Source organism: Ambystoma mexicanum, chromosome 2q (genome assembly GCF_040938575.1).
Source record: "Ambystoma mexicanum isolate Mex_15411 chromosome 2q, UKY_AmexF1_1, whole genome shotgun sequence".
NCBI lineage: Eukaryota > Metazoa > Chordata > Amphibia > Caudata > Ambystomatidae > Ambystoma > Ambystoma mexicanum.
In genome coordinates, this window is record NC_090924.1 from 183,676,125 (window position 1) to 183,700,997 (window position 24,873).

Sequence of the window (24,873 nt, forward strand, 5' to 3'; positions counted from 1 at the left end):
TGTGTGCTTGGGGCTGCTTTGTCCCATAATTGGATAGACCTGATCGTCTGACACCAAACACTCTTTTATCCCCAAAGCAATGTTGTTATTGTTATTACCAAGCTTGATTTTACCTGTTCACATCAATGAAGGTCTGAGTCAGCCCTGTCTGTGTCCTGCATGGGATGGGAATCATACCCTTATGTTTAGCCTTAGCCCAATGTGAAAAAGTGTAAAAATAATACAGATATGACTGATACTACAGCAGCCATATTGCATGTCTTGAATAAACAATATTTAGCTGTTTAATGGGGCTGGGATGATAGTTCAAGGGCAATGCAATTGTTAACGTATGGCAATACAGATTTGAATCCCGGGCTCATGCTCGGAAAGTGGTCATCGGAATTATGCGCATGATAAATAAAACATTTAATTCTTTTTTTTGCGTTGCTGGAATAATTATTTGAACGAACACCCTGAAAAATATTCGAATAAATATATAATAAATATATAATGACCACTTTATTTTGGTCTGCTTGCTATCAAACAATAAATGTCTTACTATGTATGATTTGCCTGTCACACTTACCAGTTGAAAAATATAGTTTAAATTGCACAAGTTTCAAAGTAAAGAAAGAACATCATGTGCTCCTTTCACAAATGCAGAATTGTTTTTGTTAAGGATTTAAATAACAGGGAGACGGACCGTCAGCTGCACATACAAAATCAATAGATTCATATCATCAGAAACAGTTATGCTAACAAAAGAAAACACAAACAGATGGGACTCCAGTCCAGGCTCTAAGAGCTGACAGAGAAAGAATACAAATCTGAGTAAAAAAGACTGAGATCATAAGTGGTTGAGAAAAATATGGCACAGGTGATGAATGTTTAGAATATATCACATTGATACAATCTTATAGGTGTACCATCTCTTTTGCATGCCATCCCCTTCAGCCACACGTTTGGACAGGTCCCTCTGCGTGCACCCTCAAACACACAGAAAAACACATCCCAACATCAAGTCCTCTAGCACTACCCACCACACCCCAACCAAAAAAAGAAGCATTGGTAATGCCAACAGTTTTTGCTTTTATGTAGCATAGGAACAACATTTGCCAGGCACTGCTGTAGTGGTATTAACTGTCCACCAATATTAGCAGCTGCAAAACAGAGCAAGTACCTGGGCATATAATAGCAGTGCCTAAAACTTATAAAAAAGACAAAACTGTTGGCTTTGCCAATACTTGTTTTTAAATTGTGCCAACCATGTCCATCACTGACTTGTCACTTGTGTTTCTGGTTAACTCCTTGGTGTGAAGGATGATGAGAACTAAGAACGTTATCACTTCCCCCACAACTTGAACATTGTGTGACATCCACAATTCTATCCATCCGTAGACCACATAAATATGCAGCGAGAAGCTTATTTATATATTTGTTATTAGTATCCATGGGGACCAATTGAAAAACAAAGTTACTTTGCGGCACCCAAAAAGGAAAGGAAGGGGCAATACAAGTCATACAATATACATTTAGACTCTCCTTGCTCCTCCTCTGTACTCTTCCGTGACCTCTGCGACTCCCTCTCCATGTCATTCCTCCCCTCTGGCCCGACTCTCTCTGCAGGGCACACACTCGATGTCTTGATCTCCTCTGACCTCCCCCTCTCCATCCCTCTGACCACTCCTCTCTCCTGGAGCGATCACTCCCTCCTCTCCTCTCATCTCACCCTCTCTTCCCCCCAAGCCAAGCCTACCCCAACACTGCCACCTACCTTCTCGGACATCCGGCCCATGAAGCATGTGTCAGTTGAGGCTTTTGCCGCCACTTTCTCCCCCCACCTCCATCATCGGCTGTCTCACATCCTGACACAGCCCTGTCTCTGCTCTACTCTTCAATTTCTGATGCGCTTGATGCTCTTGCCCCTGTCATGAGGATCCGTTTGAAGTCCAAAGCTGAGTGCAATTCCTGGTATGACTCTGACCTAGCTACACTTAAACGTAAGTGTAGGGTGGTTGAGAGGAAATGGAGGACTTCCTGTTCATCCTCTGACAAACTGGCCTGTCGCCTGCTACAAAGTCAATACCAACTCTCTGTCCTCACCAAAAAGAGAGTCCACATTCAAGCTCGTGTCTCTGCGGCATCTAACAACTCGGCCAAACTCTTTAAAATCTGCACGGAGCTGGCCAACCCTGCTGCAGTCTCTATCCCTCCTGTTGCCTCCCAGGCTCTTTGCAATGCCCTTGTCTCTCACTTCATTTAAAAAACCCAGGACATCCTGTCCACCCTCTCCACCCACACCCCTCCTCTCCCCTCTCCATCTGTGCTTGCTGACCCTCCTTTACCCACCCCCGACCATCCTTCTCGTACTTTCCTCTTTCTCCCCTGACAAGGACGATAGACAAGTCCGATCTATGAAAGCCTTGTCAAAAAAGGTTAATCCTTGTTCCTCTAAAACCATCAAGGACCACATTGACACCCTCGCTCCGGCCCTTGCTGATTTTTGCAACCACTCCTTTGCCTCGGGATCCTTCCACTCCCCTCTGAAGCACTCCTTTGTGCATCGTCTTCTCAAGAACCCCAAAGCTGATCCTTCTTGTCCAGCTAACTATCGCCCAATTTCCATTACTCCCTTTCTGGGCAAACTCCTGGAAAGGTTGGCCATCTCTCAGCTTAACCTTCATTCCAATTCTGTTGGCTGACTCCATGACAACCAGTCTGGCTTCAGAGCTGCCAGAAGCACGGAAACTGCTCTCCTGAACAGCCATGAAGGTCTGCTCTCAAACCTTGACTCGAACATTCCCTCTGTCCTCATCCTCCTCGATCTCTCATCTGCCTTCGACATGGTCAACCAAACCATCCTGCTCAACTGTCTCTGTGAAAACCTAGCTATCACTGATCAGGCTCTGGCCTGGCTGACCTCTTTTCTCTCAGATCGACCCTTCCATGTCCAACTTGGGTCCTTCCTTTCATCTATCTTGCCTCTACCTGTTTTCCACAGGGGTCTAACCTCTAGCCCTGGCTTTTCAACCAAAACCTAGTAACTCTCGCCCACTGCATTGCCACTTTCTGCTCATATTTCCAGTGCTACGCTGACGACGCTCAACTCATTTTCAGGCTGCCCTCTGCCACCTCCTCTCTCTCTCTCATCTCTGATTGTCTAACTGCCATTCAAGATTGGTGTGCCGCTAATGATCTTTGTCTGAATGCCAGCAAGACGGAGATCCTCCTCATCGGCACACCTTCACCATCCTTTCCCCTCACTCCCTGGCCGGCCTCCCTTGACCCTCCTTCTACCCCCACCTGCGAGGCTAAGAACCTTGGGGTCATCTTTGACACCACCCTTTCCTTCTCCGCCCATATCTCTTAGGTCTCTAAAAAGTCAAATTTCCTACTGCACCTCCTCAGAGGTACTCTGCCTTTTCTCTCCTTCCCCCAGAAGCTTGTGGTATCCCAAGCTATGTTTCTCTCTAGCTTGGACTATTGTAACAGACTCTTTCTAAATCTACCTTCCACTACTCTCCGCCCTCTGCAACTAATCCAGAACAGGACTGCGAGACCTGTGGGCCTCAAGCCCTGGGATCGTATCTCTCCAGCTCTGAAATCTCTCCATTGGTTCCCAGTGGATGCAAGGATTAAATTCAAAACCCTCTGCATTGTCCACAAGGCTTTCTGGGGCCTGGGTCCAAAATACCTTCAGCTATCGCTCTGCAAATACCTCCCCTCTCGAGCTCTTCGCACCTCTACCTCCAACTCCCTCAGGGTCAGTCGTTTTTCAAAGAAACAAGCTGGGGGTAGATCTCTGTCTTCGGCTGGGGCCTCCCTCTGGAACAGCCTCCCTACCACTCTAAAACTTGAGGAGACCCATCTTCGGTTCTGGGATCACCTCAAGACCTTCCTCTTTTCTTCTGCCTTCGCTCCCCCTCTCCCCTACTGATCTGTTCTCTCTTGGCACCGTGCACCTGGCCACCCTCTGTCCTCCGGGCCCAGGTACCTGCTCACCCTGCCACCCTCCCGCACTGCCTCCGGACCACCCCTTGCACTGGGGTCTGTATCTGTACCGATACAGCCCCCCCCCTTTTCTTCCTGCACTTATCAGACCTACCCTGTCTGCTGCCTTAAACCTAGCACTTGCAAATTGCTGGCTGCACTACCACTGTTTGTTGCCTTTATTATTTCTTTTTTGTTAATTATCTGTTTCTCCTCTGCTTCACACTTTCCACTTCTCCCCCCTTCCATTCACTTTTCCCGTCCCCCTCTCCCATGCGCTTGTGCGTTCTCAATGTCACTGGGCCTAGTAAGATAGCTGCTTTGTTTTCCCCTGTTCCCCTCCCTTTCCTTGTCACGCTCTGAAACACTTGTGTACGAGCGCGATAGAAATAAAATATCAATATCAATCAATATCATGGGGAGTTTACAATGTGCTTGATCTTTTGCAGGTCTTGGTACATTCATATCAGCATAAGTGCAAATGAACGGGACCAACCAGAGTGCTAACCTGGTGGAACACAAAAGGCAAGCAAGAGCAGAATGGATAGGGCCTAAAGTGCAAGAAGAGAACATTTAAAAGGGGTCAGGTGGGCACCATATGATGAATGTGGGTGTGCATTCACTTGATAATAAGGACCCATAGTTTAGTGTTTTTGAAAGGTAAGATGTCTTCTTGGAAGCTCTGTGGGCGTCAAAAGAAGCTGGAAGGTGCTCAATAACACCATGGCTGGAAAGATTGCTTAAGAAAGTCTGTTTTGTGTTTCTCTCCGAATCTTGAAATACATCCATCGTGTTGAATATCGGGTGGCAAAAGGTTCCAACCTCCGCACTAGTTGGGCATTACCAAGAGGTTTGTATCTCCCTGAAAAAAGTTGTCAACGGTTTGCTCGCCATAGTGGATCCTAAGGTTCCGGTCGGGATGTGTCCTTTTATGAGACCAGAACGCTACCCTATTGTCCTTCTGAAAGCGACTTACCTGGAACTTTTTTTTCCAGTGGAAGCTAGTGCCGGGCCTTCTGGGCTGGAGTGATATGGTTGCACATTTTTATTTTAGGATTCATCTGGCAGTTTTGTTTTAGTTGGGTGATGTGGATCAGGTTGCTGGGGAATGTACTAGTTGAGCCTTGCTTGCATCATAGCCCCAGTAACCTCAACTTTATGGTGCATAGTCAAGAATGGTTGGATTACCTTAAGCATGTGCAGGTGTGATATGCCTGCTCAAAGAGAGTTTGCATTTGAAAAATGTGCCAATGTTTTTGGCTTCAGTGACAGGTGTAGTTGAAGGACAAATTAATTGAGGCCGCACATAGGGGAGTGGATGCTCATGCTTGTAGACATGATCTCTGTTTTTGCTGCACACAGGCACAGATGGTTATCAATGGCCAGTCAGTGACACAGACCAAACCCTTACTACTGTCATTGGATGAGTATGCAGACAGTTTCAGTTTATAGGCAAGGGCCCAGATTCATGGAATTATTTGCGTGGAAAAAAGGGTACTTGTGAGCCAAAACTGTGCTCACATCCGCGTTCGTCGATTCATGGAATCGAATGTGTGGTACTTTCTGTGGACTTGCGTGCAGTTTGTGCAGGCTCAGCACGTCTCTACAAGCTGTCGAGAGCCTTGCGCGAGATTCCATGCAGAGCATGGTTGTGGCTTGTGCAGAGGGCTTGGAAAGGGCAGAACACCAGAAATGGGGAAGAACATGCGAAAAAGTGATCGTCCCGAGGGACGGCCTGCAGGCAGTCCCTCGTATGCCCACAATTGCTTGGCACAAGACATTCATGGATTTGATCCTGCAACCTCTCGGTCACGAAATGTCCATGCAAATCCTTCATACTATCCGCTACCCAAAGGCAGGCGTAAGCACACTTGCACATAGGAATGGCAGTGCAGAGGTGGGTTTGCATGTCAAATTTTGGGGTTTGTGTACGGAGCCAGGGATCCAATCCAACTTTGGGATGTGCGTACACAGTGTAGCAGGGTGCAGGGATGGGTTACGGGGTTTGCATGCAGATGTATTGAGATTTTAACTGAGTTACAATTTATCATACGCATGTTGTCGGGGCGCCGGGTATGGTTACGGGCGACCCTGTGCAGGGTCCCCGAAAAGCAGGCCTGCTTTTGGAGACCCGATGCGCTGTTTGAATGGTGCGTGTATTTGCGCTCGCGGGAGCAACAAAGGTAGCTGTTCTGGCTGTTTTTGCTTTGCATGGGGGCGTGTTGGGGCGTTCCGGGCACGACTTGCGAAAACGGTTACTTTGCACAGTAAATTCCATAAATACGCAGGCTCGCGCAGTGTTCTTCTCGGCACGCAGCCAGTGCAGGATTTCTGTGCACATTTCCACAAATCTAGCCCAATCTGCACGTGTGTGCGAGGGGTTTTATTTTTAACAACATCGGGAGCAGAGACCACTAGATGATGCGTATGCCTCTTCAAATGCAGCCTTTTCAAATGTAAGCATGTAGTGTGTGCACTCTTCAACAACAACAGAGGTATGCGCTCAGAGGCCATGTTGGTGGTGACTGTGCACCACACTCCTGGGTTTTCTGCGAACTTGATAGTTAGTAGATGGACTACCATCCCCTTTGAGAGGTAAAAAGATGCTGGCGGGAGTAAAGTATGCGTGGTGGAGGCATTTGTGCTCTATCTGATGACAGTTATGCCCTGTGCCTCTTGTGTGTGTAGGGAGGCAGCTCTTGTGTGTGTAGGGAGGCAGCTCTAGCTCGTTGGCAACTATGCTGTTGTTCAGTCAGAAAGGGTAGGAGTGAGAACCTGAAGAATTATGTTTACTGAAGGACGCACAGACAAAAAGGAGTGCTGAATTTCTCCAGTAAGATCCTTTTAACTGGTATCATGATATCAATCGAGGAACTAGAGTGGCAGTACTCCTTCCATGACACACTAGAACTGTATGTTTTGCTGGCGGTTACATGGCAAGACAATGCTTGGAAGGCTGGTCGGTGACAGGAATGCCATACTGGTTGATATGTACTCGAGTTTCATAGTATGTCATCCATTTGGAAATGGTATGGAATTTCATGTTTGGATGTTCTGCCTCTAAGTGCTTTAATATCAGCTTGTTCGCACAAGATGGCAGACAGGTAGGACTGCAAAGAGTTCAGGGGGTATCCTCACACGTGCCTCTGTTGCTCCAACTTGTCATATCTAACGTGGCCTTCTTTCCTTAATTCCGTGATCTGGATCCCCCACAGTTGACCTACCTGATATGCTAGGATGCAAGACCAAGCTTTCTGAAATGACAGTCTTGAACCTTTCAGCGTGAGAATTAAATTTTGCGTGGCTTTCGGCAGGCCCCAAACTTTGGGATCACATATACATCGTTGCTTATGGATTGGGAAGGTAGCTCAGCGACAACGTGCTCGTTAAAAGCAACACCACATGGAATAACACAGGTTCGAACCCCGAGTCCGTGCTTAGAAACTTGTGGGTATTAACCACGTTTTAAATATCGTATCAGTGTTCTAGACAAGCAAATATTAATAGGTTTGATGTGTACTTCCCTTGCACTCTGTAGAATTGATGAGTATTTTCCTTTTTCAGTCCAGTTTGGGTTATTAAGAGATGATGGTGGTTTCTGGGTTTCCTGAGCTCGTGTTTCTATGAGGGCATTGATGTGTGGGTGAGCGAGGACTACCAACGCTGTTACAAGTAGAATGTTTCATACCTTTCCACCCGTCAGCTGGTTACCATTGTCACCAACCTATAACCCTGTACCAAACACACACGCCCGCGTGCACGCCCGCGCGCACGCGCGTGCACACACACGCGCACACGCACACACTCTCTCTTTATTGACATTATGTTACAAAATATTCTTTGCAGTGTCCTTTTGCTAGTATAAAACATGAGGTTGGCTGATGCCAGTTATGCAGCATTCAGGGCAAATGTGTTCAAGTTGAGATGCCAGGTTTTATGTTTATTCTGACCCAATCTGTCCTGTGTTTGTTTTCTCTCCCTAGCTTATGGTAGGCCATGATGTGTTATTATGCCATATTTGGTTAGACTGGGCTAGGCAAACATTTGTCAGGTTATGTCTCCGTACAACATACGATGTGGCTGTGCTCAGTTACTTTACACTTTGTATTGGAGACACCATACTTAATGTTAAATAGTTTTTAAACAGTTGCAATAATCGAATTGCTTCTCTCTCGACTTTGCCTCTTTTCTTTCAGAGGGAGGACCCCACCCGTCCCGTGGGTGTTTTTCGGTGGCAAAAGGTAGCTTCCTCCTTTTTTACTTGAATTAACAGTTTCAAGTCTGCAGCAGTGTCGGGGATTTGAGTGTTGGTCGTATGGTTCACAGGCCAGACACTGTTTACAAAACCACTCGAGGCAGAGATATGAATAGGGATTTTTCTTTTCAGGAGTAGTGCTTAAAAGGTGCACCCTTTTTTATATTTTGCTTCAACGTTATGAGAAAATCTCCTGAGTTTTTCTTTCGGTGTTTAGGATTCATTTTCTGAAGGGCAAATGCTAATGTATCCTTTGCAATGTCCCCGATGAGGTAAGGCCACGTGAATACAATTTGCATATTTCACGTTAAGATACCTTCACTTACTCTGATGTGACTTTCCCTTGTGTATGTCAACGAGTTAGCCACTTTTTTTTTATTTAAGGATTTCAATAATGCCCTGCTTGGGATGCAGGAATCCGGAAGGGGAGTTGGCGGAGCGTGAGGAGTGTGTATTCCTCATACAGAAGATGCATCAGCAGTGGGTGCTGGTTATTTTACAAACATAGCCCTGAGATGCTTAGTTTATGGCTGAGGCACTTGCTGTGTGTTAAGAGCAGGCCTTTAGCATGGATTATGGAATTCATTTCTGATTTGTATGGGTTTTAAAGAACTTTCATTGTGATTTTAAAACCAGAATATTTCCATATTATTCGTAATTTGTTGTTCTATATGCACCCGTAATGTCTCCATTGCATCGCAAACAATAGGAGCACTTTCAAACAGAATCAAGTCCGCTTAACTCGCCCTCCAATCTCCACTCTGCTGAACCCATTTGCGCAATTGCTTCTGCTGAGCAGAAACTTTAACTTGATTGGATCACTTGACTCCAGGGTGGCCAGACACCTCCGTGTCACCCTGGACTTCACACATATACACATTCTGAGTAAAGACACAGTTAAAAAAAAGCCAGATGTTGAAGCATTCAAAATTAGAAGAAATGAATTTCTTGTCATGGGGAAGAATTTCTTTCACAGGGGGCGATTCCATTTCAGAATAAATTCTCTGGGGGAGACTTCATTTCAGAATAAAGTCTCCCCGGGAGACTTTATTGTGGTTTTATGTTTTGACACTGGCACAAGTTCTATGCATTACAAGACTAAAGCTCACAAAAGGCATTTGGTCGTTAAATGTTTAGTGTCCCAGTGACATTACCCTCGTTATACTAACCATTTCCTATGTGCACTCCGATATATATGCATTGCTTTGTGTGTCTTTTATAAATGCAGTGTTTGACAAGATGCCCTCTATGTCAATATTGCTACGGCGGAGGGGTGGATGTTTGTGTGTGTGAGCATGAGCACCCACGTGTGTGCACTGTTTGGGAGGTGGATGGGCCTCATTATGACCCAGGCGTTAACCATGGCGCTCTTAGCGCCATGGTTGACGCCGGTACCTTACCGATTCCGTTATGGTGAATGGCGGAATTACCGCCCCACTCCAAGGTTGGCAGGGCGGTAATTCCCCATTCACCATTGGCCCTTCCCCATTCCCATTTTTGCCCCCATAGGGCTCAATGGAAATGGGGAAGGCGGTAATTATGTTACCGCAAATTGCGGTACCGTAATTGCCTCCAAGGTCCCTTTGCAGGTCCCGTCCTTAATGGCTGGTAAAACCAGCCATTAAAGGAAGACCCGCAAAGGGACCTCGGAATTGGCCGGTAAGGGATTACCGGCACCAGTGCCCTTACCGGTACCGGTAATCCCTTACCGCCCCGGTCGTAATGAGGCCCGATGTCTGCACAGCACTGTGGTAGCATCCTTATTTCATCTTATCCTCTTTGATTTCCTTTGCCCCGGTGACTGGAAGACACCATGACCTGGGAGGCATATCAATGTCAGATGGTTTCTGTATGGATGGAGCATGGGAGCTAAATGTCCTGGGATTGGACCTCGACGGGATGTCGATCACAGGGGAGGTGCATATTAGAGGGGTGATGCTGATGGAACAGTTAGATAAGTTTCCTTTTTTTGGGAGTGGCCATGGCACAATTGGTTCTGTGACCACCCCAGACCGTTTTTTTGTTTTGGCGCATTTAAATGGTGCAGCAGGTAAAATATTGGCAGCACCATTTCTACAAACAAGAAAGAGTATAAAGGGGTGCCAGAAAGCTGACTTTGTGGTTGGTTTGACAACTGGAAATGCTGTTGCATGATCGGCCGACACACTAAATATTAATTATTGTGCCATTATATCAATGTAATCCAATAGTGGCTTGTTTAACTAATTTCTCCTAATCAGGAGCACCATACCATGTCACAAGTCTGTGTCCTTTTCAAATACGGGGCTGTGTAGTGATCTCTCTTTTCTCACACGGAGGGAGTTGGGCTATAATTGGGCTATTTGCTGGATACTGTTACCATACAAGCGACTATTTATTGCAGTGGTATTTGTATTTTGTATTTGTATTTAATTTAATTTATATAGCGCTTTCTCCAAAGCGCTACTACAAACATAAAAAATCATTACAATTAATGTGAGAGATACATTCTGGGTAAATCAATGCAGAAGAAGGAAAGGAACATAGAGTCAGTCGTCGGAGAGAGCAGATAGGAGGTGGGCTTTGAGTCTAGTTTGAAAAATGCAGATAGAGGATGAATAACAAATAAAACGAGGGAGAGAGTTCCAATCTTTGGGGGCAAGCAAAGCAAAGGAAAGGAAACGAGAGGATGCAAACGGAGGCTTAAGGACAGAGAGACAAAACTGATTTTGAGAGCGAAGCGCCCGTGGAGGAGAGTATAATGAGAAAGGGAAGAGAGATAAAGGGGGGCGAGACCAGGGATACAAGACGATGGAGAGATAATGATGAGGGATACGATATTCGAATGGGAGAAGAGATATAGATAGTAGAGTGGATGTAGTAGAGGACCAAGAGTGAAGCGGGAAGAGCAGACAAATAGATGAATTATAGACAGAGTAAAGAGGGACATGATGGGAGGCAGGAAGGCTGAGGAGAAGGGCTGAGCAATTGTCAATATGAGAGAAAACTAGGCATGAAAGAAAAAGCTTGGTGGCATGAAAGGTGGGTTAGCGTCCAGCACGGGGGATATTGAAAACAGCATAGTGAAAGGATTGATCAGTGGACGAGACATGCAAAGAAAAGGAGAGAGAGGGGTCAAATATTACACCCAGGCTGCGAGCACAGGGTGGAATGGAAGGGAAGAGGGGAGGAAAGCTATGGGATGGGGGAGGAATAGTAGAAAGAGTTGTGGCAGAGGGAAAAAATAAAACCTCAATTTTTAAGAAGGATTGAGGTGAAGAAAATGTGATGACATCCAATTTTTAGAGACAAAGAGGCAGTAAGAGACAATAGAGTACCACTGGCAAGGTGCAGTACCACTCACAACATACAGATGTCCTCATAAATATTCTCAATGTGATTTCCTATGAGTATAGCACCAATAAAATAGGTTGCGATGACATCTGTACGTTTTAGTTCATTGGAGAGGTGCAGTATCACTGACAACATACTGGTGTCCTCTTAAGGAATCACAATGAGATAAAAACTACAATATAGGACAACTCCGACCAAATTATACATAGAGCCAACAGATGTCACTCCCAGCTTGCACAGTGGCTCCTTTTCCTCTTGTGATATCCCTCCTATGCCACTTGTGTTGTCCTTCCTCCCTCTCTTGCAGTGTCACTCGTTCCCTCTTGCATTGTCATTCCTTCCCACTTGCAATGTTGTTTCTTCCCCCTTTTGCTGTCCCTCCTTCCAACTTGAGCTGTTGCTCCTTTCCCCTTGTGCTGTCCCTTCTCCCCCACTTGTGTTATCCCTCCTCCCTCCCTTGCATTGTCACTTCTTCCCCCTTGTGATGTTGCTTCTTTCCTGATGCTCTGTTGCTTCTTCCCCTTTTGTACTGTTGCTCCTTTTCCCTCTCGTGCTGTCCCTTCTCCTCCCTTTGCGCTGTTCCCAACTCCCTCTCTTGCACTGTCCTCATTGTGCTTTCCCTCCTATCCCTTGCGCTTTCCCTTCTCCCCTTGCACTTTCTCTCATCCCCCTTGTGCTGTCCCTCCTCCCCCCTTGCACTGTCCCACCTTACCCTGTGTGCTGTTTCACCTAGCCCTTTTCTGCTGTCGCTCCTTCCCCTCATGCGCTGTCACTCCTTCCTCCTTGCATTATCGCTCCTTTCCCGGTTGTGCGTTGGTCCTATCCCCTTTGCTCTGTCGCTGCTACCCCATTTTGCTGTTGCTGTCTCTTTGTGCTGTTGTTCCATCCCCATGCACCCTCACTCCTTCCCCCTTGTGCTTTCCCTCCTTCCCCCTTTTGATGTCCCTCCTTCCCTCTTGGGCTGTCCCACCTTCCCCCTGCGCTACCCCACCTTCCCCCTTTGTGCTGTCCCACCTTCCTCCTTGCGGTGTCCCACCATTCCCCTTGCACGGTTGCTCCTTCCTTTTGCACTCTCACTTCTTCCCATGTGCTCTTGCTCCTCCCCTTGCACACTCGCCCCTCCCCTCTTGCCTTCTTGCCCCTCCTCCCTTGCACTGACAGGCCTCCCCCTTGTGCTGCCGTTCCATCCTCTCTTTCGCAGATGCTCCTTCACCCATGTGCTGTTGCTCCTTCCCCGTTTAGCGATGTTCGTCTGCCCACATTTTTGCTGCCTGTCCACCCCCTGTCACACCTTCCCCCCATTTGCGCTCTCACTCCTTCCTTCAAATGTTGTACAATCCTCCTGTGTACTGTTGCTGGTCTCGCTTTCATCTATTGGATTTTTGTATTCTCCCTCATGTTGCTATTTCTTTCGCCCAGTTGCCTCCGGGTTCGGTGCGGTATACAAATGTCAATATAAATAAAAAATAAATAAATTCCTCCCCTCACATTGCTCCCCTCACCCCTTGGTGCTACCCCTCTTTCCCTCCAATGCTGTCATTTCTTCCTTCCTGTACATTCCTCATATCCATGCTAAATGTAAAATGCAATAAACAAGTAGGAACGCCAAAACCATTGGCTTTTCCACAGAAGTACAACATATTTCCCAAAAATAAAAGGAGAAACCATGAAAAACAAAAAGATATTCTTAACTAATGTTTGTACAGAAAAAGACCTGTCTCATTGCGGTGTGCTGATTGCACAAATTTTGAGACTTGTCCTAACTTGCCCAGGCTTGAAAAAGATCAAGATTTCTTTAAAATCTACCAGAAGCCCTAGTCTTACAAAACTGGTGGGCAGCGTTCCATCCAATGCAAGGCTGTCAACTATTGTGTGATTATTAAAGCTTTACTTAGGAGAACACAACTATTTCCTCATATATCTGGATCTATCATTACATTTTTGGGTGCATCGACTGTAACCTCTACCAAAAACGTGCTTGTGCATTTTCCTTCAATGTTTCATAAATGAAGATGTTCCGAAGAAATGCTGCTGCCTTTCTTGCTTATGACTAGAGCAGGGCACATATTTTAGTTGAATCACCTGAATTTGGCGTGGTTTTTGTTTCTGCAACCTCTTGAATGTTTCAGGAAATTAATTGCCAAAAAATTGTGGGCACTAAGGGGAAATAATTAGGGTTGTGCAAGGTTGGAAAGGCTGCTGCCATGGGTGTAATTTTAGGGGGGCGGAGGGCAGGGTGTTTGTCCCCCCCAACTTTCATGGCACACCATGTTGTCCCCATTCATTTGGCTGGGGCACCTTTTCTTCAGATGTCATGTCCCCCCCAACATTTTCAGCATAGTTACTCCACTGGCTGCTGCCATCTCCTGCAGGGCCCATTATCATGCACCCATGTGCTATGGTGGCCTGGAAGGTACCCGCATAGAAGTAGGGCGTGTAATAATGTTTTGATATTTCCCGCGCTCTTGTGCTGGATATAGAAAATGTTGAAATTATTCTTTGTGTAATGAGGGGTTTGGAGAGTGGACATGGGGAGCAGTGGAAGAGCAGAAGGAGGGCGTTTGAGTGCTTCTTGGGGACTGCTGGAGGGTGCAACACATCTCTTGATAGTGGGCCTGCTAATGTTTGCGGATGGTTGCATTTGGAACTGGGACATGCGAACATGTAATTGTAGGTACATTTCTGCAGCCTTACTTGTAACCTGTTAGTTTTCTCAATAGTGTAATACAACCCTCAACAAAATAACTTTGCAATTAAAACATTGAAAGAAATATGGGCATATTGAGGCGTTTTCAAACTTCTCTTGCTGGTGTCTACCTTCTGATCATGCCCTGGAAAGGGAGACACTCACTATCCCAGTGCAGGATTGATAGAACGGTCCAAGTGTATGAAAACATTTCGTATGATCCTTTCATATATTCATGGCAGCAGTTGTCCTTTAACATAGCGTCTAGGGAGTGTAGCTCAGGGGCAACGTGCTCGCCTTGGAAGCCAACCAACACCGGACAGCACAGGTTCTATCCCGGGGTCCGCCCTTAGAAACCTCTGGGTATTAAGTGCCTTATTAATAACCTACCATATCAAGTCTAATAAAATAACATATCCGTTTTACTTTCTGGGGTTGGATTCCAATCGTTCCTATCTTGTATATTGGTTATAAGAAACAGCTATTGATTCTCTAGTGTCATCACAGAGCATAGTATCCAACCTGACCCAAACTGACAATCACACACTCGTCCTGCAGCTTGCAGGCTTTATCAGAAAAAAACCTTGAGTTGACCTTCATTAATTCTTAAGAGCGTGTGTCAATGCATGCAAATTACGTTGCTGATTAATTCCTGACATAGATCTGCAGTGAATTAAGATAAATGATGCTGATACTGCATAGCCATTGCACTACTAAGCAAAAACTGCAAACTATTTGCTAAGCTTTTAGCTAATCAGTTAGCTGCTTTATACCCACCAAAGCCATCCCGATCATTATTTTTTTTTCCCCAGGGAAGAACACAACACATTACACCTATCTGCTCTTGCCAGCAATGGGCATTGCTATTAATGGTATCCCAGCTAGCATTTCTTATGGATTTCATGCCCCAACAGGCGGGGGACAGACATGGCCGGTAACCACCCACCAGCCTGAGCCATGGTAGGCCGTAGCGATGCGAGAGCCTCGGAGAGGGCTCTTGGATGGTACCTGCCATTTCCCTCCACTCCCTCACGGGGCATGGAAGCTATTTGCACCCCAGGGTTCATCCAGGGTGCAAATGGCTTTCTTTTGATTTACCTCTAGAGATTGGCTGCCATAACTACGGCAATCTCCGAAGGGAACAAAAAGAGAAAACAATGTGTAATAGCTTGTGGAATGGTTCGGTCAACATTTTTTATTGCCCCTACGGGTCGGCCATGTGTTTTTAAGCCTAAGTCGCTCGATTTTAGAAAAACTTCCTATGGACCTTACCCGAGTTTTCGTCCATTAAACGCACGCGAAAACAGGCATCAGGGAGCTGCCATTTTGTTATAATCCTATCATTTTCCCCATCGCCCTGGCTGACCTGCTTTTGCGGCACTAAATCATATCCCCCGCCCCTGAGCCTGTCATCAGCAGACGCGTACCGCCCATTTCACAATGCCAAAGCACGTCTCATGTCAACATTCGCTGCGCTTCAGCTAATGACGTGTCGCCATGGAAATGGCAGGACGCCTCTTTCCTCAATAAGTATAAACAGACCGTTTCAAAACACACAGCAGCAGATTTTCGATTCCATTCCTCTCTCTGTGTTACTTTGAGTATTCTGTGACTCGTTTCTGTGCTCTGGTCAGCTACCTTCGTTGCTTGTAGCCCGTGTGAACAGATACCAGTACCACCGCTATAAATTATTTTAGTTTGTTTAACACACAATGGCTACAATAATGCCCTAAATGTACAATCCCGAGTATACCGAGGAGGAACTACTGGAAAGGGAAACACGTGAAAACGATGGGTCTTTCGGACGGCAGTTGGGAGGGCGATTCAACAGCGGAAGAGCCTGGACCTCGTCGCATGGACGGTGTTTCCACCTGGTGCACATGCAATTGGTGCAAGCTAATGCCAACCGAGGACGAGAACTGCTGCTGCTGTGAAAACTCAGGATGCGTGGCATACATTTCGGAAGGCGAGCCACGACCGCAATGCATCACCGAGCTGCCAGACTTCAGGGCAGCCTTCCACACACGGTCCGTGTTGAGGATAATGATGGTGCTTATGCACGAACTTCGCGCAACTGTTCGTCCTCGTAATCCGAGTAACGAGTAAGTATACTCTGCTTGTCATGCCACTGCTATCTCATGGTCTTCTACTATATCCAAAATTACATATACATATCATTGTAACGTACGAAAGTCATTCAATAGTGTGCAGTGTCTAGATAGCATTTGTCCGAGCAGAATGCCATTAGTTACAAGAATTGTCATTGACAACAAACGTTTATTAAACTTATCTTGGTCATTTAAAAACAGCTTCTTTCATTCCTTTTCACTGGTGGTACAGGCTGGTGGCCTATCGTTCCTTTACATGGTGGCTTCACGGGAGGCTTGGACACCGGGCTCGAAGAGTGATACCCGCCTGTGCCGTTCGTGCCATGAGAGAAACGTTCCCGAGTGACAGCGGTCAGTACAGGGGATTTTCTCTCACTGTGCTGCAACCTGACCTGTACAAAGTTTAAAGTCTTGTATTTTTGTGGCATCAAAATAAGACACAAAATAAAACACCACATATATTTTAACAACGGTTGTTTCGATTTTTTAAATGAATCAAGTGTGTCTCTATTCAAGGATGGACGTCAGACATCTGTGCTCGAATGGGTGAAGGTCAGGTCGCTGTGAAGCAGGGTGGTCACTATCTAAGCTAACATAATATATTCTCAATAATGCATGCACTAAATAACACTTGTTCAAAGTCTTTCAGTCGGTTATGTCTCTATAAAAGTCACACATATATCTATACTATCAATTAACATTGGATTATACAGGCCTTAGGTTAAGGATCTTGACCACTATAATACACTGTTTGAAGTATGGGTCTGTGCTCACAAGAATCTCCGGTATGTGGCATTTGTTATTGATAGGCAACAATATACTGCAGAAGTGGTCTAATGTTAGTTGGGGATCTGCTAGGTGGGCATCATGGCGTGGTCACTGGTCTGGCACATGAAGAGAATACCTTGCAGGGACACAGGGTCAGAATGGCAGTAAGTTTCCACTGGCGAGGGTGCGTGGGCAAGGACACGTTTGTGGAGATGAACGAGCTATGTGCTTAGTTCAGGCTGGTTCACATGCAGGACAGTGATCTCAGAGGAAGAGTGATGTGTTACATTTATTAGCTGTTGCAAATACCTCTGGAGTTTTCCAGTCAGAGTGGGAACGAGGGTGGGGGCCATGTGCTCTGCGCAGTGAGGCCTGGTCACCAAGATGGAGTGGAAAGGGGGTACAAAAATGGATGCCCAGTGTCCTGCTCAGTGGTCCCATCTGCGCGAATGTCAACCAAAGTTAACATCACATAAGAGCAAGGGCCGAACCCACTACTGGAGTCACTTGGTCCGAGTTTCTACTGAGAAGTAAAGGATGAGAGGGGCCTGATGCCCCCTCGCTCCCACACACTTGCCTGCACGCCCAGGCACATCCATCCCACCCCCCTCTATCAAAGGCGGTTCGCACCCGGGGATGAGCACTGGCATGGGGGGCTGTCACGGGCGCAAACGGCCAAGTTGCCAAACAGCATGTACACTTCAAAAGGTATCCCATGCCCAGGGGCCATCGCTCACATGGCCTCCTCAGACCCCGTGTCTCCAGGCAGGCCTCCCCTGAGGCAGGCTGCCCCCCTGCAATCCACATAAGTGTGTCTCCATTCAGCAGTCTTCCTGTGCCTTATCTGCACGCCCCAGGCCCATCCATCCCATCCCCTCTATCAAAGGTGGTACGCACCCGGGGATGAGCGCTGGCCTGAGGGACTGTCACGGGCGCAAACGGCCAAGGTGCCAAACAGCATGTACACTTCAAAATGTATCCCACGCCTAGGGGCCATCGCTCACATGGCCTCCTCAAACCCCGTGTCTCCAGGAAGGCCTCCCCTGAGGCAGGCCGCCCCCCTGCAATCCACATAAGTGTGTCTCCATTCAGCAGTCTTCCTGTGCCTTATCTGCATGCCCCAGACCCATCCATCCCACCCCCTCTATCAAAGGTGGTTCGCACCCGGGGATGAGCGCTGGCATGGGGGGGCTGTCACGTGCGCAAATGGCCAAGGTGCCAAACAGCATGTACACTTCAAAAGGTATCCCACGCCCAGGGGCCATCGTTCACATGGCCCCCTCAGACCCTGTGTCTCCAGGCAGGCCTCCCCTGATGCAGGCTGCCCCCTGCAAACCACATAATACCACGACATACACACGTCATTCATTCACAAACACACCCCTGTTTCTAACACTTTATAAACCACTTGATATGTCTCATGAGAACATCTTTGTGCTTTGCAAGTCAACTCCTGAACCTTCTACCTGAGAAGCACTGAGATCTATGAGTAATCTGCTCGTCGTCGTTCTATCTGTGACCGCTTCGAGCAAACTTGTCAGTGTGCTACGGTGTCCAGTCAACTGGTCGACTGCAATTTGGTCGACTGCAATTTGGTCGACACCATTTGGTCGAATGCCAAATGGTCGAATTTTTTTTTTTTTAATATATATGTGTTTTGTGGGTTTTCGTGTGGGGAAAAAAAATAAAAAAGAAAAAAAAGGGGGTGGGGGGGGGACCCCCACAAAAAAAACCAAAAAATGGGTAAAAAAAAAAAAAAAAAAATTCGACCATTTGGCATTCGACCAAATGGTGTCGACCAAATTGTCTGTCGACCAAATTTTTTCGACCATTTGACTGGTAACCGTGTGCTACCTGTGGCCATCTACCTGTTCTCCTGCAACATACTGCTCGGCCTGCTGAATCCAACTGTTTGTTGGTCAAGGTAAGGCCATGTATCCTAGTCATATTTCGGTCATTTTTACATTTCTATCTATTTGCGATTACAGTACCCAATAGAGCTATGGTCATTGGTCTCATTGCTATTGACTTGAATTTCAATTGTTATGCTACCAATAGATCTATTTATTTTCATATGTGTCAATTGTCATCGAATTGCATCGTATGGGGGTCCAGTCTATAATGTAAGCATGTTTCCTTTTCGTGCAAGACAGGACATCCAAGCGACGATTCACATGTTCAGAGTTTAGTCACATAAATTAAAACATTTCTGTAACTTATACAAACACTAAGCCGCACATGATGAGCTGATATAGTTCCTGTGACCAAAACAAACCTTGCATTGAGCATGGTATGGTTAATTTACTTTTTTATGACATTTTTATTCATGAAGGTTTTATAATAATCTTGATATTTACTTTTCAGAATGTTCAACAATGCTTGCCTGTTCGATTAGCGGTTGCCCTTCGAAGACCCATGCTAAATCTGAAGGCACTACAATGCAAGTATTCCCGAAAACTGTTGATTGAATAAGAGAATGGTTCAGACATTGCGGATATCCACTGGATGAGCTGGAAAATAGAGTCCAACAAGTCTTAGAGGACAAGAGGGGTGATCGATACCGCATCTGCAGCCGGCACTTTTCCTCAAACATGTACGCCACATCTTGGGCAACAAAGAAGAATAAACGGCGAACGATGCGAAAATTGCTCGCAAACGTTATTCCAACTTTATTCGTCCAGATTCCGCCACTGGTGAGTCAAGTGTCCGGATTTAGCTTTAGGCCTTGCGGTAGTGTGTAGGTAGCCGAATGGATTAATTGATATTTTAGGTGTTGTGTCCCTTGTAATACTCCCTTGTAATACTTTCAATATTGATATGAGTGTATAGCTTTTTGAATAATGACATTTATCAATAAATCATTTTTCGATTTTATAACCCCCAAAGGAAATCTATATAGGGTCACAGGTAACTGTGCTATATTGCGCATTTTCAATAGCATTACTCTCAAGTATTCTGTCTCCTTACATGGCAATTTTAAATATTGGCATTTCAATATCAAACAATAATTTAACTTTATAACTTCTTGACTATCCCTTGAATCTGAAGCAAGAACATTCTACTTCCGTGACGTGCTCGCAGTTATCAACCACTTCTAGCGCGTATCAGGTAATCATACTTGGCTATTCCGCTACAGACTTGTTTTATGCATGTCAAGTAATCGTTTTTATGTATTGTGTGATTATTTTACCAATTGTTTGATTACTGCTTTCCAATTGATATACACCTTAGTTGTCGTCCCCTGGTGTTTGTTTTCAGTTATAATTAGTGTTATCCATACTAATGCAAGTACTGTCTTTCAGGGAGATGCTGAAGCATCCACCACATTGACAATAGCCCTAGATGTTCTTCAGCAGCACGAGGTATGGATACTGACAGCTCCATCGACCGTGATCATCAGGACTGGAACACTTGTCATTTGATTGTTCTAGACCATGTTTCATTCGTGGTTAGCCATTGATATGTACCTGTGCGGTCGACCCCAAGTGTGTGTTGTGTTTTCAATATTGTAATCCTTACTAATGCAAATACTATGTTTCAGGCAGTTGTTGAAGCGTCAACCCACGCACTTGATGCAGAGCCTGACATTCAAGTAATTCCAGGGGAAGCGGGACCATGCAGATACGAATCGGCGCAACAGCTTTCGGAAGTGCGCACCACATTTACAACATCCATAGATATTCTTCAGCAGCATGAGGTATGAATACTGACAGTTCCATCGTGCGTGATCATATAACATGATTCCATCTGCTATACTTTCTTCCCTATTAACGCAAGTACTGTGTTTCAGGGAGACGATGGAGCTTCCACTACAATCACAAGATCCCATTTAGATGATGCAGATGTAAAGAAATCGGAGAAATAAGTCAATTAAATCTGATCATATTTAAATATTCCTTGATTCTTTTAGACAATGCAACATTTGTGGTTATCTCTTTATATGTACTTGTGCCGTCGACCCCAAGTGTGTGTTATGTTTACAATATTGAAAATCATACTAACGCAAGTACTGTGTTTCAGGGAGTTGCTGATGCCTCCTCTTCAATACAATCAAATGTGGCAGTCCATGCAGAGCCAGAGGTATGGATACTGACAGCTCCATCGAACTAGGTCATCAGAGCTCGAATACTTGTCGTTTGATTGTTCCACACAATGTTTTAATCGTGTTTGGCTATTGAGATGTACCTGTGTGTTCGTCCTCACGGGTGTTTTATGCTAACAATATTTTGATACACAGTAATGAAAATACTATGTTTCAGGGAGTCGATGGAGCCTCATTCCATGCTGTCTATGCGGATACAGAAAATATAGTCGTTGCAGCGCAAGAGGAAGGGGAGACATGCAGATACGAATCAGAGCAACAGCGTGCAGATGTTGAGGGTCGAGTCAAAAAAGTTGCAAAGAAAAGAAACAAAAATAAGGTTAGTTACAAACAGTTCATATCTTTAGAAATGTTTTTGTGCTGGGGACTATTTTATGTTTTTTTTCCAGTCAATTGTACTATACTTTATCTTGTGTTTAAACTGAACATCCCTTTTCCAATCTGTCCTCTAGTTACCCGTGGGTCTATGAACTATACATACACAGACAGTGAAGCGAATGAGAGATGTTGCTTGCCAGACCATTTACACTATGGAGTAACTATTAATTCAGACGCGGCATGTTGAGACTCGGGATGCTCATGTCCAATGGCCAGAACATGAAATGAATGTGTCCGGAGAATCCAGCAAAGTTGTATTAGACCATTGCTACAGTACAACCGCACCACCGCAACAACATGATACTGGATGTATTGTAGATAGCTCTGAAGTAGCCGCAGATCAATTCACACAATCTACACCCGCCAAACAATTGCCACCAAAAAAGCTGTCGACATTGTTGTGTTCTCCCATCAATGTTGAGGTAGCAGATGTTGAAATGACAGAGAATGAACCAGCAGCAGCATTCACCGACGCATCAGAACTTGATAGCAGCGATATTTCTTTCAAATGTGGTGATATGTCCTCAACGTCACAGGCCGAAACAACTTTGACGCAGGATGACAGTCTAATGAAAGAGGGCAAATACATAGAATTCGACAGTTGTTTGATGGATATTATAAGTATGCTGAAATGTGGGCATTCCGTCAGAGGGAAAGTATGTGGGAAGCCATTGATTCATGTGACTCGTCAAAAACAAGGCAGTAACGTCACAATACATGCCGCCTGTAGATTACATCATACGTTCTCATGGTCTGCACAACCGATGCTGGGGAAACTACCAGCAGGCAATCTACTGTGTGCAGCTGCATCACTTTTTAGTGGCTCCAGTTTTAGAAAGTTACAGTCTTTCTTTCAGTTTGTGGGACTCCATTTCATTTAAAAAACGCAGTACGACAAATACCAACATGATTATCTGTTTTCGGCCATTAGTGATGGTTGGAAAATTGAACAATTGTCTCTAGCAAGTACATTCGAAGTCAAACGATTCAGGCTAGCCGGTGATGGACAGTGTGACAGCCCTGGATTTTCTGCCAAGTACTGCACCTACCACTTTCAGGACATGGATAGTAAGAAAATTGTGAGTTCGGTGGTTGTGCAGGTAACACAATGTACACCCTCAGTGGCCATGGAGAAACTAGGATTTATAAAATCAGCGGAATATCTACAATCGAGGGTAATGCACATCGACCTCATAGCCACGGACAGACACGTTTCAATTGCCAAGACAATGAGAGAGCAGTTCCCACATATTGAACATCAATTTGACGTATGGCATCTTGCTAAATCAATCAATAAGAAAATCTCGGCTGCAGGGGAAAAAAGGTTTGGAAAGTATTTCAGAGTGGTCCCAGTCTATCAGCAGCCATCTTTGGTGGAGCTCCAAAACTTGTGAAGGGTCAGTGGAAATACTACTTGAAAAATGGCGGTCACTGATGCACCACTGTACCAATGTGCACCGCTGGTCAGAAAACCTACATTTCCACCAATGTGAACATGGCCCTTTGCCCCCAGTGGAGGCATGGAAGCAGAAGTGGTTGAATCCATCTTCACCGACACACAAAGCCATTGAGAAGATTGTTTTCGATACAACCCTATCAAGAGATTTGAGGGGACTGACAGAATTCTGTCACACAGGAGGTTCGGAGGTGTTCCACAATATGTGCCTAAAGTACAGGCCAAAGCGCTTGCATTTCAGCATACAGGGCATGAGACATAGGACTCTACTTGCCGTCTTGGCCCATAACGAGAATCTCGGCCGTGAACAATCTAGGACTACGGGTAATGTAAGGATGCCTCGCTACACTAAGGCCTTTTCAAAAAGAAGTAAGCAATGGGTGATCAAACCAGTGTATGAGGAAATGGAGTTTGACTTTGTCAAAAGCCTTATTGTTGCTGTATTAGAGAAGCACAGGTATGGAATTTTGAACGTTTCTGTGCAGAGCACTGATCTATTGCCACCCAACATTGCCACTGTGCCATGTCCACCCAAAGGAGAGCTGGTTGTGAAGTACAAATCCCGGTTTAAATAATTGTAATACGATTGTCTTTTTGTAAATAAATGTTATTGTACATTGTGCATACAAAGTACGCTAACCCTAACCCCTACCTTCACCACCTTTGAATTCTCTCTCTATTCACCTCATATTGCTGACCTTGTCTATATGTGTATGTATATATTTTTGTTGATGTAACTAATTTTCGCAATCTCATGTAAATGCTGCGCACTGTTAACCGAGGGGAGGCTTGCGTATTGCAAATAATAAAACAAACAATAAATCTCACTTTCGACTCAACTCCTCGGGTACTTTATACTTTCCCTGACATTCCCCAAAAAAATGAAAGTGTCAATAGTTATGGTTCTTTGGGCATCAAAGCTCGCAGACAACGAGGACAAAATTGGGGGCCTTGGAACGCGCCAAGCGAGCCGTTGCAGATGGGAGAGAAGCCAGTTCGCATTTGCACATTGAGGTGCAGTACATAGATGGATTCGAAACTTCAAGTTCTCACAGATGGCTTAACTACGGGATGTTGCAAAGAAAGAATGTATGCTCATTTCTAGTGAAGGTCAGCGGCTTTGATTTTCAGCTTGCGCCCTGAAGAGGCCCACAACTCGCACTGGCAGTATAAGGTTCTATTGTTTTTTGACCTTGAGAGAAAGGGACCATGCTGAAAGAACTTCATTTGAAGGGGGGGGTGCAATAACGTAAGAGATGATAAGGCAGAAAATTCTGAAACTAGACCGATTTTCATGTTAGTTCAGTATACGAAAAATCGTTATCAAGAGCACAGTGGGATTTACGGACTACATTACGCAGAGACACAATGGAAATTGCAAATATAATGTAAGTAACTCTTTAGACGCTTATATACCGGAATGAAGAATTAATGAATGGATGCATGAATAAATGAATGAATGAAGAGCCTGGAGAACGTTTGTGGGATCGTCCTTGTAGCGGGCACATGGGCATGCTGGTCCATATTCCACACGCATGTAGACAAAAAGTCATTTCTCATTGTGTACTAACCTCGATTTATTTCTTTACTTTTCGCAGTGATTTTAGAGCCAAACATACTCCATTGCACTATCCGTGAAAGCAAATAGTTTCAGCTCGGCCATAATAAATAAAATGAATAATATTAATAAAGATCGGCTGGCGAGACTAATTATGCATTTTATGTTTTCAAAACAGGTATATCCTTCCCTATTGCTACTGCCACCAGTTTCAGACACCGGCAGATGGTTTTTTCAACCGCCAGCTGCAGCTTAAT